This window comes from Tupaia chinensis, unplaced genomic scaffold, assembly GCF_000334495.1.
Source record: "Tupaia chinensis unplaced genomic scaffold, TupChi_1.0 Scaffold000563_1, whole genome shotgun sequence".
Taxonomy (NCBI): Eukaryota; Metazoa; Chordata; class Mammalia; order Scandentia; family Tupaiidae; genus Tupaia; species Tupaia belangeri.
Window position 1 is genome coordinate 2,646,955 of NW_006160076.1, and position 15,539 is coordinate 2,662,493.

At 37.1% G+C, this 15,539-nt stretch overlaps 1 pseudogene; it reads right to left on the reverse strand.

Annotated features, from left to right (window-relative positions):
- Positions 1 to 11,911: 11,911 nt before the first annotated feature.
- On the reverse strand, positions 11,912 to 12,217 carry LOC102468525 (DNA-directed RNA polymerases I, II, and III subunit RPABC4 pseudogene; annotated as a pseudogene).
- Positions 12,218 to 15,539: the final 3,322 nt, after the last annotated feature.

Here is a 15,539-nt window from a genome sequence, read left to right on the forward strand (position 1 = left end):
TTTTTTCTCTTGCCAATCTTAGTATCTTGTCTTTGTCTGTGGTTTTGGTCAATCTGGCTATAATGTGTCTTGGAGAAGATCTTCTTGGGTTGATTCTATTTGGGGTCCTCTGTATTTCTTGGGAATGGATCTTTGAGTGCCTCCACCCTGGCTCTTCAAACTCTATGACCTGGCTCAAATCCCTCCTCCTCTTAAGGCCTCAGATTACTCATCTTTACAAGGAGGTAGCTGGACTAGATGATCTGGGACATTCCCTGCTACACCATATGAAATGCTGTTTTGATGCCAACGTGAGCCTCTCCGGAAGTGGAGATGACCTCTTGAGATCTTTGGAAAGCCTTATTGGACACTTAAAACATGAAAACAAAACAAAATAGAAATATAAAACTTGTCAGGAAGAAGTGGCTCCCATCTCCTGGTCTCTCTGTGACTCTCAGATATTTAGATCTGAGGGCCAAGGATTCCCAAGCCCAGGTATCTGACATGGATGGGGTGAAAGTAAACGACCATGGAAATACCCATGAACATGTTGCAGTGCCCACAGTGAGAGGAGTTATGAAGCATGTACAAATGAGGACCCTCCATTCCAAAGCCACTCTAGCAGGGGATGTTGATAATGGGGAAGGTACTCGAGCACGGGCACAGGGATTGTGTGGGAACTCTTTGTACTGTCTGGTTAATTTTCCTGTGGACCTAAAACTGCTCTAAAAGTGAAATTTGCTTGTTAAAGAAAACTGCCATCTACTTACTTTCTTTCTCTCTTTCTTTCTTTCTTTCTTTCTTTCTTTCTTTCTTTCTTTCTTTCTTTTTTTGCTATGGTGCGCTTGTACTCACCAGAGCGGGAGAGAACAAAAAATAGAGGGAGAGAGAAAGTGAGAAATCACTCCTCCAGGTGGGATCGCCACACCACAATCCCTTCTTCTCCTCCTCCACTCCCCTCTCAGGATTTTTGGCACACATGCACATGCACCCAGCATGATTCTCAAGCCACAGATCCTTGACTTAAACTTCAAAGCTGGCATGTGGTATCCAGTGCCTCCTTAATCAACACACCACCCACTGGCCCTGCTTTTCTTTTTTTATTTTTCCAGGGACATGCATTCACCATAGAGACAGAGCAAGGAAGAGAAAGGATCCTCTTAATGGATGTGATCACTCTGCAATTCCCTTTCTTCCATATACCGTAGCAGCAGGCTAAAGAAGAGATGTACATGATCAAATCAATTAAAATAGGAAAAGCATTAGATAAAATTCAATAGTTACTCATGAAAAAAATTCCCAGAAAAAATTGAGGGTACCTTTCTCAGCTTAATAAAGAATATTTATAGAAAAAGTACAGCTAACATCATGTTTAATGGTGGAAGCCTGACACTTCTCCCCTAAGATTAGGAACAGCATAAGAATGTCTGATTTACCACTCTTATTCAAGATCGTGCTGGAATTACTAGTCATGTCAGTAAGAATAAATAAGTAAATAAATAAGAGAAATAAAATTGTCCCTAGAACATACCAGTAAGCTCAGCAAGTTTGCAGGATACAATATAAATGCACGAAAACAACATTTTTATCTACTAGCAATAAACATGTGGGTGTCAAAAGTGAAAATATAATACCATTTACAACTGCTCAAGACATGGAAGATTCAGGTGTATGTTTATCAAAATATGAACAGACTTGTATGCTAATAGCTACAGAAAGCTGATGAAAGATAAAAAGATACAAAATAAGTGGAGACTCAGGTGTTCATGAATCGGCAATGTCGATATCAGTTTTAGTGCAATTCCTGTCACATATCAACAACATTTTTTTGTTGCAATAAATATGATTATTTTAAAATTGAAAAAGCAAAGAACTAGAATAGCTAGAACAATTTTGGAAAAGATCAATAAAGTGGGGAAACTAAGTCTTCCCTTTATTAAGATTTACATAGCTATAACAGTCAAGATTATATGGTACTGGTGGTGTGATAAACACAGATTAATGGTACAAAACAGAGAACCCAGAACTAGACTCACATAAAAAATGCTCAACTTATGGGTGAAAAAATTACAAAAGCTCTTTATACAGAAGAAAAAGACTGAAACTAAACTTTTAGGGAAAAAAAAAAAAAGAAAAACCATTCAGAATATAGGGTTAATTAGAAAACCCTTAGACTTTGTCTCAAAAAACACAATCCATAAAAGGAAGAAAATGATAAATTGGACTACATAAAAATGAAAAATTCTTACTCTGCAAGAAAATTTTAAGAGGATGAGTATAGCTGCCACGGAGCAGAAAAAAATATTTGTAAGCCACACGTCTGACTAAGGACTAGTATCTAGAATGTTGACTGAGAACTCTTTTATTTTCAATAGTAAAAGGACCAAACAATTTCATTAGAAAATGAACAAAAACCAAAATATTTCACTGAAGAGTATATAAGGGTGCTTAATAAAGCACATAAGATATTTAAAATTACAGCGAGTGGGCCAGTCGATGACGTAGCGGTTATGTTGTTGAACTCCGACATAGCCAACTGTGGATCTGGTGGCTTGAAACTCATGCAGGGCACATGTGTGTGTGCGTGCCCAAGATCCCAGGAGGAGAATGGAGGATAAGGGATTGCAGCATGGCCATCGCCCCAGGGGGATAGTTTTCACTTTCCCTCTCACTGTCTCTGTCTTTCTCTCTGGCAAGCACACGTGCCCTAAGGCAAAACCCTCTTAAAAAAATAAATAAAAACTACAATGAGTTTAAAATACTTACCAAGAATGGCTAAAATAAAAATAGTCACAGCACCAAATACTGTTAGAGACTTGGACTTTTTTCTTTCTTTCTTTCTTTCCCTCTTTCTTTTCTTCTTTCCTCTTTCCTTTTTTCTTTCTTCTCTCTCTCTCTTCCTTTAAGGACTTTTAACGTGGGTGCACATGTATCTGGCATGTTTCTCAAGTTGCTGAGTCCAGAGTGGAACTGCTCAGTCAGCCATGTGGGATCCAGATGCTTTAACCACCATATCAAGGGCTGGCCCAAAGCTTTTCTCATGCAATCAGAAAAGGCATGTTGTGTGTGTGTGTGTGTGTGTGTGTGTGTGTGTGTGTGGTTTTAATAGGCCATATTAATCTTTTATTAATGAATTTATAGCTAAACTCATGATACAACTTGATTGTGTGGGGAAAAAATAAAATGGAATGGCCTACCCTAAACTAACATAAGAAGAAATATGGGCTCCTTTATGTGTCAAGGAAGACAAAAATGCAACCATAAGACAAAGTAGTTTAGAATTCTTTTTTGCAAAAGATAAATAATAATTTTTTGTGAGGTTTTTGCTATAGGGTGTGTGCGCTTGCCAGACAGACAGACAGAGACATAGAGACAGAAAGCGAGAAACCACCCCCTAGAGGGGATGGTCACGCCGCAATCCCTTCTCCTCCATTCTCCTCTTGGGATCTTGGGCATGCACATACATGCACTCGGCGTGAGTTTGAAGCCACCAGGTCCGGGACGCGAACCATGGTTGACTATGTGGGAGTCCAGCGACATAGCCATTACGCTAACTGCTGGTTCCAAAGATAAATAAATAAATTTAAGGATTTCTATTTTGCAAAGGATGCAATGAGCACAATTTTTTTGGTAAGTAAAGGATTAAAAGACAGTATTTATACCTCTCAAACACACAAAGGATGAGCATTTCAAATATGTTCATATTGAGGAATACCTCAGAAAACCCTGGAAAATGTTACAGATAATGGGCAAAGATATGACAGTCATTCTCAGAAACCCAAATGTCAAATAAATGTATAAAGAGCTTGCCAAGCTTGTTAGTGATCAGAGAGATGTGAACCTTCTTTTGTTAAAGTATTCTTTATTTAATTTTATTTATTATTATTATTTTTAATTTGACCAGAGAGAGACAGACAGCAGGAGAGAGAGGGAAAGTGAGAAAGCAAACCTCTAGGTCCAAGACTCAAACTGTAGTTGGCCATGTGGGAATCCAGCACCTTAATGACCATGCCACCTGCTGGCCTCAGAAATGTGAATCTTGAATGTAATGAGATACTAGTTTACACCCATGAGAATGGCAAAAATAGAAAGAGAGATAATACAACATTTGGTGGGATTGTTCAATAACCGGACTCATCCTGTGCTGCTGACTGGAAGATATATTGGTATGGTCATTCTGGGCAATGATTTGACATTTTTAGTAAAATTAGGTACCTGCAATCTCATCACTTTGCTCCACCAGTGCCATGGTGAATAAAGTGGCTGGATTCCACATGTTTGACTGTTCAGTTCAAGTCCTAACCCAGCGACTTGAAAAACCTGCTGGGTGCATATGCATGCGTGCCCAAATTCTGAGAAGAGAGAAATGGAGGAGAAATGATGTGGCATGGCCATCCTCCATAGACGGTGCTTTTTCACTTTCCTTCTCTCTTTTTTCTCTCTTTCTATATCTGGCAAGTGCCCATACCTTATAGCAAAAATTAAAACAAAAATGAATGTTTAATACAAAGAAAGAAAACTGGGCATGAACACCAGTTAAGAGGGATTGGTAAAGAAGCATACACATCTTTTGTTCTTCCTCATTTTCTTGAAAGCAATCCTCTATTGTACAGGCCTGCTCAGGTTCCAGCCTGTGTAGGATTGAGTAGGCAAATCTTCCTTATTCTTTAGTTTGGTGGGTAGGTCCAAAAGAGTCCTATCCTTTCAACAGGGCTTAATTAGTAATGGCTTTCATTCTTCATTTATTACTCAAATACCTTATCACTGGTTGGGTAAGAGCCATAAAGGTGTGATTTATTGGGAGCATCTCTTTATAGACTGCAGCTTTCATAGGCACAAAATACATTAAATGGTGTTATTACATTATTATTTGGCAACCCATTTTCCTAGGCTTATCCCCTTGGACTTAGCAAAATAACAGCATCCTGAAGTAAGGAATAAAGGTGATGTTCTCACCGCCAGACAGAAATGAAGCCGTTATCGGAAACTGTTGACTCAGGTTTGTGTGTCAAATGAAGTTTACAGATTAAATACGCTTGCTTATCAGGGACTCACTGGATACTTTCAATGATTACCATGTTACTAAGGTGTGGTAGACCAGAAGGAAAAATGAAAGGGGGCTGCTGGGAACAATAAACAGCAAAGGAGGTAGTACTGGCCAAATGATACTTAAAAACCTTAGAAATCTTGGAGGGCCTCATGTGGTACAACACTCGATGTCCCTAACCTCAGGACAAAGGCGATTTCTGCTCACCATGTTCTGTTCATTAGGTGATAAAATATCTAATACATTTTCCATAGCTCATCATTAGAAAAAGAAAAAAAGACATTTGAAATAATTAACTTCAGCTGTTCAAGAAATCACTAACATGATGCTCAGTCTTGATAAATAAGTCGTATTTGATAAATGAGGTATGATTTGAAATTACTATTTTAGGATAGAACTACAGTTGGCCATGTGGGAGTCCAGTGCCTTAACCATCACTCCATCTTCAGGCCCCCCAAGTTTTTTTCTAAAACCATTAAACACGTAAGTGCTTTATACAAAGAAGAGTCTTCAGTTTAATCCATTATACTAAATGCTGTATTGCTTTGCAGCATGCTGTGAATTTTGCAATATATGTATTTAATATTCAATTATAGACTTCGATCAGAAGACACAGCTATCTGTAATAAATTTATATTATACATATTAGCTGTGCTGGAAAAATTGCTTTATAACTTATTGTGATAATAATGCCTTTTAAATTTTATTTCTGCCGTTCCAGTTTAAGGAAACTGAGTGTGTTTGAAAACCTTCAATAGCATTATTTTGAACAATGTTAGAAAATACATCTTCCAGCATGTTAGAAATGCACATTTGACTTTTGCAGTTCATGTTCACTTAGATGCTTAAATCTTCACACACCCTAAATTAGAAGGAATCAACGTGGCTATGAGTAGACATTTTTATGATACAGAGTACAAATCTGCTGAGAATTATTTAATCTATCACATAAACCCCCAAAGCAGAATCTGAAAAAAACTTAAAATTATTTTTCTGATTCAAATGCAGCATGCAATTATTGTAAAAAAGGTAAACATTTCACAAGTATAAGACAGTCTTTTGCCATCTTAATTCTCTTTCCTCACTGTCCTCAGGTAACTACTGTCACATTTCAGAATTTCTGAGACTGAGCTTTGATTTTTGTTACATGAATGCTGTTATTTAAATATAATTATTATATTATAGCTATATTGACTGTCAAATACTGAGTAGTTGGGAAAGTCATGATACATTTTTGCATAGAAATACATAGAAAAAATACATGACTTTTCTGATGACCCAACAGATACAAATTTTAAAAGCAAGTACATTTTGTTTTAATATTCGTAGTAGGGACTTTGAGGAACATTTTACAGTGTTAGACCTGACTTATTTTATACTCCATTCTTTTGTACAAGGAGAGCTGATTGGTGCTGTTTTTCTTGGTTCCCATAATCTTCCTGCTCTAACTTTTTCCCAAAATGTGATTTAATAAAACTTGTTATTGTATTATACATGTTTTTTTTTTTTGAGAGGTTTTTTGCCATAGAGACAGAGAGACAGAAAGTGAGAAATCACCCCTCCAGAGGGGATGGCCATGCCGCAATCCCTTCTCCTCCATTCTCCTCTCAGGATCTTTGACATGCACACACACACCCAGCGTGAGTTTAAGTCACTGGGTCCAGAACTCGAACCACAGTCGACTATATGGGAGACCAGCGACATAGCCATTGCACTAACTGCTGGTCCCCTGTATATACATGCATTTTACTTTTAACAATTTTAGGTTACATCATTGTTACACTTTTTTCTTTGTAGGAAAAAAGTCAACTAGTATAGGCACTACTAGCTTAAACTTTGATGAAAGCATTAGCTGTCTCTGACAAATCAGGAAACACTTTGAGGATGATTATCACTAAGTTCCTTGGGCCCTGAATGGATTTTAAAAGCTTAAATATTTGTCATTTTATGCTTTTAGGTACATTAAAGAGGTATGTAATTGGCCTCTGTTGATTTGCAGCCAAAATTCTTGTCAAACCAAATGGAATTGGGTGAAAGTAAATATAAGAATAATTTTCAGTTTTATATTTTTAACTACCAGTGCTTGATTAAAGCAAACAAGTAATAAAAGGATAAAAGAGCTTACTAAGTAATAGAAAAATAAATGACTCTCATAAGGATGTTACGATATTTTCTTATCAATAATTGAAAAGACAAGAGGCCATATGGTAGAGCAGAGGTAAAACACAATGTTCACATGGAAAAGTTCCAGATTTACACCCGGAGACCACCCTGAGTACTCCTGGCACTGTGTGCCCATAATGCGAGGCTGGCAGAGGCTGGGAATGGAGTGTAGTGCCAAAACTCCATTGCATGTGCTCTCTGTCTCTGTCGCCCTCTTGCTCATAGAAAGAATAGGTAAACTCAAAAATTGAAAAGACAAATCAATTCATTCTTTCATTTATTTTTTGACCAGTACACCCACCTATTCAACCATCCATCTGTCCACACACTTTCTCTGGGCATGGTAACGTAGGAGAATAGTAAAAAACAAACAAACAAACACCAATGGCATCCCCAAGAATCTGAACATCAACAGCCTAGTTACAATTCTTGGAGTAAATTATTAGGTTGTTGGAAAGTCATGACATATTTTTCTATGCAAAATGTGGTGTCAAAACTTTCCCAACAATCTAGTATTTTGAGTAATATTTCTACAAAAGAAAAAAATGTTGTAAAGTTATATGTAATATAGGCCTGAAGACAATTGTTTTAGAAATTAAAATATAAGATAGAAGTTTATATTTCAAAGGCTTACCCTGGAATCTCCTGATGCAATAGATCTGGTTCACTTTACAGTTATTAAAAGTTGAGTTCTTGATTAAATTGCTTTATTTTTTAATGCTAGATTCCTCATTTATATAAGAGAGAAAAACTTATTAAAAATGTTAAAAGAGATACTATACATAAAAGCCTTTGCAATTCCAAAATGTTAAGGTATTAGTCATTTTAAAGGTATTTCAATGAGATGAAAAGCACATTTTCGGAAGCATGGAAGGCTTTTTTTCCTTATTCTTTACAAGCAAAATGGTTTGCACAGGGGCAAGGGACATTTGTTCCAATGTAAAACTAGTTTATTTTAGCACACTAAGATAATTCCATATCTAAATATTTCTTCTAGTGTAGGGGGTAAGGTTGAAAGTGGGGAAGGATAGGCAGAGAAGAAAGAAGATGCTGGAATGTAGAGTAAGAAACCAGGAGGGGGCAGTAAAAGATGATTTGGAGTAGTAGTTAGATATGGCCTTTCTATGGGCTGTTTTATGCTGGTGATCATTCTGGGGTGATCTTCTCAGTCAATCTGAGAGTCCATGGACATTTTGAAGGTACACTTAAAAATCTTAGAATATTATCTCTAGGAGAGAATGTAATGTATCCATTCCATCTCTTCCAGTTCTGGAGTGGAAAGACTATTAGAGAGATTAAGCAACTTTTCCAAAATCATTCAGCTGGTGGCAGGGATTTATAGTAATATGACATAAGTCAATTTAACAAGGGACCATTTTAGAGTCCTAAAAAACAAATGATTAGGACAAGTAGGTGGTGTGATGGTTACGTCACTGGACTCCCACATAGTGGACCACCTTTGAGTCCCTGATTTGGTGGCTTAAAACTCATGCTGGCCTTGTGTGTGTGCCCAAAATCCCAAGAGGAGAATGGAGCAGAAGGGATTGAGACAAGGCCATTCCCCCGAGGGGGTGATTTCTCGCTTTCTGTCTCTCTGGTGAGTTCATGTACCCTTTAGCAAAAATCTCCCTGTAAACTAACTAACTAAATAAATCATCAAACTCTATCTTTTTTATTATTATTTATATTTTATTTATTTATTTAATGTACTTTCGCTGAACATCACAACATAAAATGTGATTTTCCAGTCAGAATACACTGTAAAGTGGCTTAATCATACATGTTATCATAAACAATTTTCCATTTTTTGTTTCTTGTATATATGATATATACATATCTGTGAACAAAAGTTGACTTTAGGCATGAAACTCTGTGGGTAGAATGAATATACTATAAAATAGCACATAGCTGAGGCTATGTAGCTTACTGTGGTCACTAAATAGGTATTTTTTAAATACACTTTTTAATTTCAAGAAAGACAGTTTTAGCTTTAATAAATCAAAATAAAAAATGTTGAGAGAGCTTTGCTTAATACTTAAAGCCAAGAAACAGATTAGGATTCTGTTAGAATAGTAGGTACATGGACCTGTCCACAACTCAAGAGAAGACGAAACTCCTTAATACTGGAAAACAAAGCATAGAAGGTCAGTAACGTTTTAGTCAATAAAATTCTATTTCACTAGTTCAAACTGATGTACTTTATTTTCTTTTGTGGTACAATCTTTCTGTTTAAATTCTGGAATATAACATTTCACTCTGGACTTGTCCTACCATTAAGCTGGCCATTTTCTTAGTTGTTTTAGAATTCTTATTTCGGTGTGTCTGACTTTAATTTTTCTGTGATAGCACTCCCTTCTAAACTTCTTGGAGAGCTGATCTGGTGTTGGTAATTCTTTCAGGCTTTGTTTATTTAAGAATGTTCTTGTCTTCTCTTCCCATATGAAGGATAATCTTGTTAGATATAGAATTCTTGGTTGAAATAGTTTTTTACTCAACACTTTGAATATATTTTCCCATTCTTTCCTTGCTCACATGGTTTCCGATGAGAGGTCCACTGTTAGCCTGATGGGATATCCTTTGTAGGTAACTTGTTTCTCTCTTGTGAGTTTGAATATCTTGTCTTTGTGGTTTTGGTCAATCTGGTTATGATGTGTCTTGGAGAAGATTTTTTTGGGTTGATCCTATTTGGGGTCCTTTGTATTTCTTGGGTATGGATTTCTGAATGCCTTTCTAGGTTTGGGAAGTTTTCTTCCAGGATTTCATGGAACAGATTGTCAATGCCCTCATTAGTCTCTTCATCTTCTGGAATACCAATTATCTGCATGTTTGGACGTTTAATGGTACCTAGTATTTCTCATATATTATTCTCATTTTGGGGGCTATTTTATCAGTTTTTGTGGTGTATTTTACTATTCCAGTGATTCTGTCTTCTACATTTGAGATTTGATTTTCTGTATGATCTTGTCTGCTTTATTACATTCAAAGGAGGTTTTGACTTCCTGTATTATAGCTTTCATCTCCAATAGTTCCATTCGATTGTCTTTCAGCTCTTGCAAGAACTTCCTCATCTCCTGGAACCATTGGCATTTTTATTCTGGTGTTCATTGTCTCTCTTCTCTTCCATCTCTGTTAGTTTTGTCACTATGAATACTCTAAATTCTTTATCAGATATGTCCACAAGTTCATTGTGCTGTCTGTGGATGAAGAGAAGTTATTCTTTTTCCCTTGGGGGAGAGATATTTTCTTGGTTTCACATATTTTTTGTGCCCCTGTGGTGATTTCTAGTCATTTGATGGGTTATTTGTTTTTTTCCTAATTTCTAGAACTTCAATCTGAGTGATTAGAGGTGCACAGGAGGATGTGGTCTGCAAACTCTTCGGTGTTGCATTTTTCTCCCTTTGTGTCACAGATTCAGTGGGAGTTGAGGAGTATGACGACCCAAATAGTATTTGGATTTTGGATACTTTTCACTTAGACCTGTCAGGGTGACTTCTCAGCTTTCCTAATAAAGCCGGTTTCATTTGGTTGGGTATAGACATGACAGGTGTTAGTGGGAGGAATATTTGGAATTGTTACCACAGTGTGATCCCCTAGTCTTAGCTTCAGCCTGTTCAGAAAGTCCACAATTCAATGCCATCATTTGGGCTAGTTGATGGTATGGTGGTTAAAGCCACTGGATTTCACATGGCCAACCATGCGGTTCGAATCCTGAACCTGTGGTGAGTGTGAGCATGCCCAAAGTTCCAAAAGAAAAAAATGGAAGAGGAGGGATTGTGGCATGACTGTCCCTAATGGAGGGTACTTTCTCATTTTCCTTCTCTCTCTCTTATTCTTTGTCTCTCTCCAGTTGGCGAATGCATCCTCTAGTAAAAATTTATTTTTTAAATAGTTTTAAAAGATCTAATTTATTGATTTTTTTTGCAAAGATAACCCCATCCAACATTTTTTCTTTTTTTAAAAAAAGAATTACTTTTATTCATTATGATTATTTTATTTTACTTTTTTGAAATTTACGTTTTTGAAGAGAAAAGGAAAGTGAGAAAGCAAGCTGCCAGGTCCCAGACTCAAACTGCAGTCAGGCTGTCTTTCTACCTATCTTTGTCACTCTTGTTTACAGAGGAAATAAATAAACTAAAAAAATAAATCTGGGCATGGTAGTACTTCACACAGCACATAATAAATGTATAGCATCTAGTATATGAGGGTGCTACCTTAAAAATATTTTTCAATAAATGACATGGATAATTTTTTCCATGTCAGAAATCGACACAGCTATTAATAAAGTTGGACTATGCCTAATCTTTAAAATGAACATTAGAGGCTATGGTTTACAATGATGGAATTCTGAAACAGAGGGAATATATTAATAGGTGAGACTATCAAACTCAAAATGATATATACACACCAACTGCAAGTACACTGATACATGGTGCATCAAATGATGCTGGAGAGTTTATAAGCGGGGTGACACAGAACAGTGGTTTCCAAGAAATGTATTTAATCAGAACTACAGAGGGCTCCTGAAACTTGCATGTTTAATAAGGATCACAGATGACTATAGGTTTTGGTTAAAAGTGTGGTTTGGAGAAACAATTTTAACCTTCATTGTATGTCAAATTAGATTATACAATAAAATTAAATTAGAAGTCATATAGTTGAACACAAAAATTCCTTTATACAAAGTATTAATAGGTATCTAAATACAATATGTTTTTTAAAATGAAATTACATGTATATAACTACATTCATAAAGATTAAGTATACCAAACCAAAAGCTGTACAACGAGAAACATTAACAAGGCAAATTCAGGTACAAATGAAGACATTCATCTGAATTCCCATGTTTCACCGAGCATCAAAAACCACCAATCTTTTAGTTTTTTCTTGTACATTATTCTATATCCACATTCTCTGCATCTGATTGGATCTCTGGGTTTTATTCCATTTTCTGTGTGACATTCTCCACAGATATATATCATTGGCTGCTGCTTTGGGGGTTGAATGTCCTTCTGGGTGTCCATTGCATGCACAGCACAAAGAGACTTCTCACTCCGCACTGCCAGACAACCAGCAAAAATTTATTTTAATAGTCATCATTTCTGTTTCTGGGTTCTCCGATCTAAATTTCTTGTCTCTACCTGCAGATAAAAACTACTTTGTACTATCATCAGGATTCAGAGGCTAGCATGGGTAGTAAGGAATTCAGTAAGTGATAGAGATTGATATAAAGATTGCTACCTTCAGGGATCAGCAGATGGTGTAATGGTTATGTTGCTGGACTCCCACACTGTAGATCATGGTTTGAGACCCAGACTAGCAGCTTGAAACTCATGCTGGGCTTGTGCATCTGTGCCCAAAGTCGCAAGAGGAAAATGGAGGAGAAGAGATTGCATCAAAGTCATGCTCCCAGGGGGTGATTTCTCACTTTCTGTCTCTCTGGTGAGCTCATGCTCTCTATAGCAAAAATCTCTCTCTGAAAAATAAAGATTGTCATCTCTAGGCAATTCTAGGGCTTCTGAGATAACAACTCAGATTCTTTGGTATCAGCACAGGCAGCTTGAGGGCAAGTTCCTTGAGAGAGGGTCAAGTATTACATTCCAGAACGACCAACAGCAGCAAGTTATCTGAATGGGCTTTTGAGATCGGTTATAAAGGTAAGCTGACCATCCCTAAAAGAGAGATCAAAGACCTAGTTCTCAAAAGCATGTTTATATTGCCTATTCTATCAAACAGGAAGTTATACCAACTTTGGGATCAAGTATGAAACTCTAAGTGGGAAGTCCCTGGCCTCTGTGAGAGAGTAATTGTGTCAACTAATTAACAGAAAGTCACCTCACATATAGGCAAAACTATTTAGAAAATGATTATTTGAGACTAACACAACCATTTCACACTCCTAGAACTATATAGCTTTATCTATATCCATAGTTTTAAAAGTTTGTTTATTTATTTCTCCTGTGAACAAGACAGAGAGAACAGCACCCCAAATGAGGTCTTGATACTATGACTCACCCCTAGCTTCTGCCAGCCTCGGATCATGGCATATGCGTGCCTTGCATACTGAGGAAGGTCTGCCAATATAGACGCTGAACCTTCCCCTTATATACATGTTTTAGGTCTCAAAGATCCTCTGTAGCAAGTGAATTGCAGCCCTGGAGGGGAACAAGAACGACTCAGTTGAATCTAACTGTAATTGCTTAGTGGTTCTGTTTAGAAGAGCTATAAAAGTAGGCATTTAGAATTTCAAAGCAAAAGTTCATAGAAGGAGCTAAAGAACTTAAACAAGCACTACCAAATTCTCTCTTAGATTAGATTTTCACTGTCACATGTTTGGATTTCAGCATTGCCTTGATAAATTCTGAATCAACATGGGCAAATGAAACACAAATAACAATGATTAAAGACTCCTAGAAGAAAATACCTTGAACAACTGTTAGGGGTTAGATTGCTTTTTATTCCTTGGGCTTTGTTATCTGAGATTAAAAAAAGGGAAGAAAATATGACTACATGTCACTAGTTTATATTTAATCTGTGTTTATTTTTCCTTTGACAAATAATCTTTACTCAAATATCGAGTTCATTGTGCCTCATTATTTTTATTTCTTTTTTGAATTATTTGTCTCATTATTATTATTATCTTTAATTTGACCAGAAAGAGACAGAGAGAGGGAGAGAGCACAAAGGAAAGTGAGAAAGCAAGTTGCCAGGTATGAGACTCAAACCAGTCATCCATGTGGGAATCCAGCACCTTAACCACCACTCCACTTGCTAGCCCCCATGCCTAATTATTTATAGGAGGTAAAATCTGGCCAGCTGTGTCAGTCAGAAACCATCACAAAGAAGCTGTTTTCTTTAGAGGTTTCAGTGGTTTTTTGTTTGTTTGTTTGTTTGCTTGTTTTGATTTTAAAGACTTGCCAGAGGGCATGTATATTCACCTGAGAGAGACAGAGATAGAAAGCACTTCCCAGTGGGTCATGGTCATGATGCAATCCCTTCTCCTCCATCTTTACCTTCTGTTGGGATTTGGGACATGAATGCACACCCACCCAGTGTGTTTTTCAAGTTGCCAGGGCTGGGATGTAAACAGCGTGGTCACTTGGTCATGTGGGATCCAGCTCCCTTAACCACTAGGTAACAGGGTCAGACTTCAATATTGACATTTAAAAACCATTTTAAAATTTTATATTAGGCATGTACACCTAATTATCTATCTATCTATCTATCTATCTATCTATCTATCTATCTATCTATCTATCTATCTTTCTATCTATCTATCTATCTTTCTATCTATCTATCTATCTATCTATAGAGAGAAATCCCCAAGGAGTGCTTTAGCCATGCCACATGCCACAATCCCTTTACCTCCATTCTCCTCTTGGGATTTTGGGCATATACACATATGGAGCTATTTTTCAAGCTGCCAAGCTCAGGACTCAAACAGCTCAGTTGGCCATGTGGGATTTAGCTGTCTTGGCCACCATGCCACCAGCTAGCCCCCCATACTGACTTTTTAATCACGAAAGGAAATTAGCTAGTTTTTAACTTGTCCTTTACCTTTAATGACATGAATAAACTGAAATAGCTTCCAAATTCCAAGTTGCTATTTGCAAGAAAAAGTATATGTTTTCTTCCAGATTTCATTTTCCCCTCAGAACAAGAATGTATATATATGTATGTGTGTGTGTGTGTGTGTGTGTATAGAGAGAGAAACACTCATGCACACACACACACATGCACACACACACACACACACACACACACACACACACATATAATATCAGATTTCCAAACACTGGGTTTATGCTAACAGAGCCAATGGAAATTAGAGGTAGTTGTTTTTGTATTCATTTTCCTCAGAGTAAATATCTGTGAAAAATGTTGTTGAGTGGGGTCCAGCATCTAATGACAGGTTGTACTAATATATTTTTTCAGTTTAAGAATTTTAACACACTTATGTGTCATGATCTAGTGTAAAGACATGCAGAAAAAATTTATTTAAAAAAATCAACTATTGGGACTGGCAGTTAGCGTAATGGCTATGTCGCTGGACTCCCACGTAGTCGACCATGGTTCGAGTCCCGGACCAAGTGGCTTAAACTCACGCCGGGCGCGTGTGCGTGCGTGCCCAAGATCCTGAGAGGAGAATGGATGAGAAGGGATTGCGGCGTGACCATCCTCCCTGGGGGGCAATTTCTTGCTTTCTGTCTCTCTGTCTCTCTCTGTCTGTCTGGCGAGCGCACACACCCTATAGCAAAAACCTCTCAAAAAAAAATCAACTATTAAAGTTAATGAATGATTTACTTAAAATGTATGGATTCGGGTTATCCTTATAATGATCCTGTTACTGCTC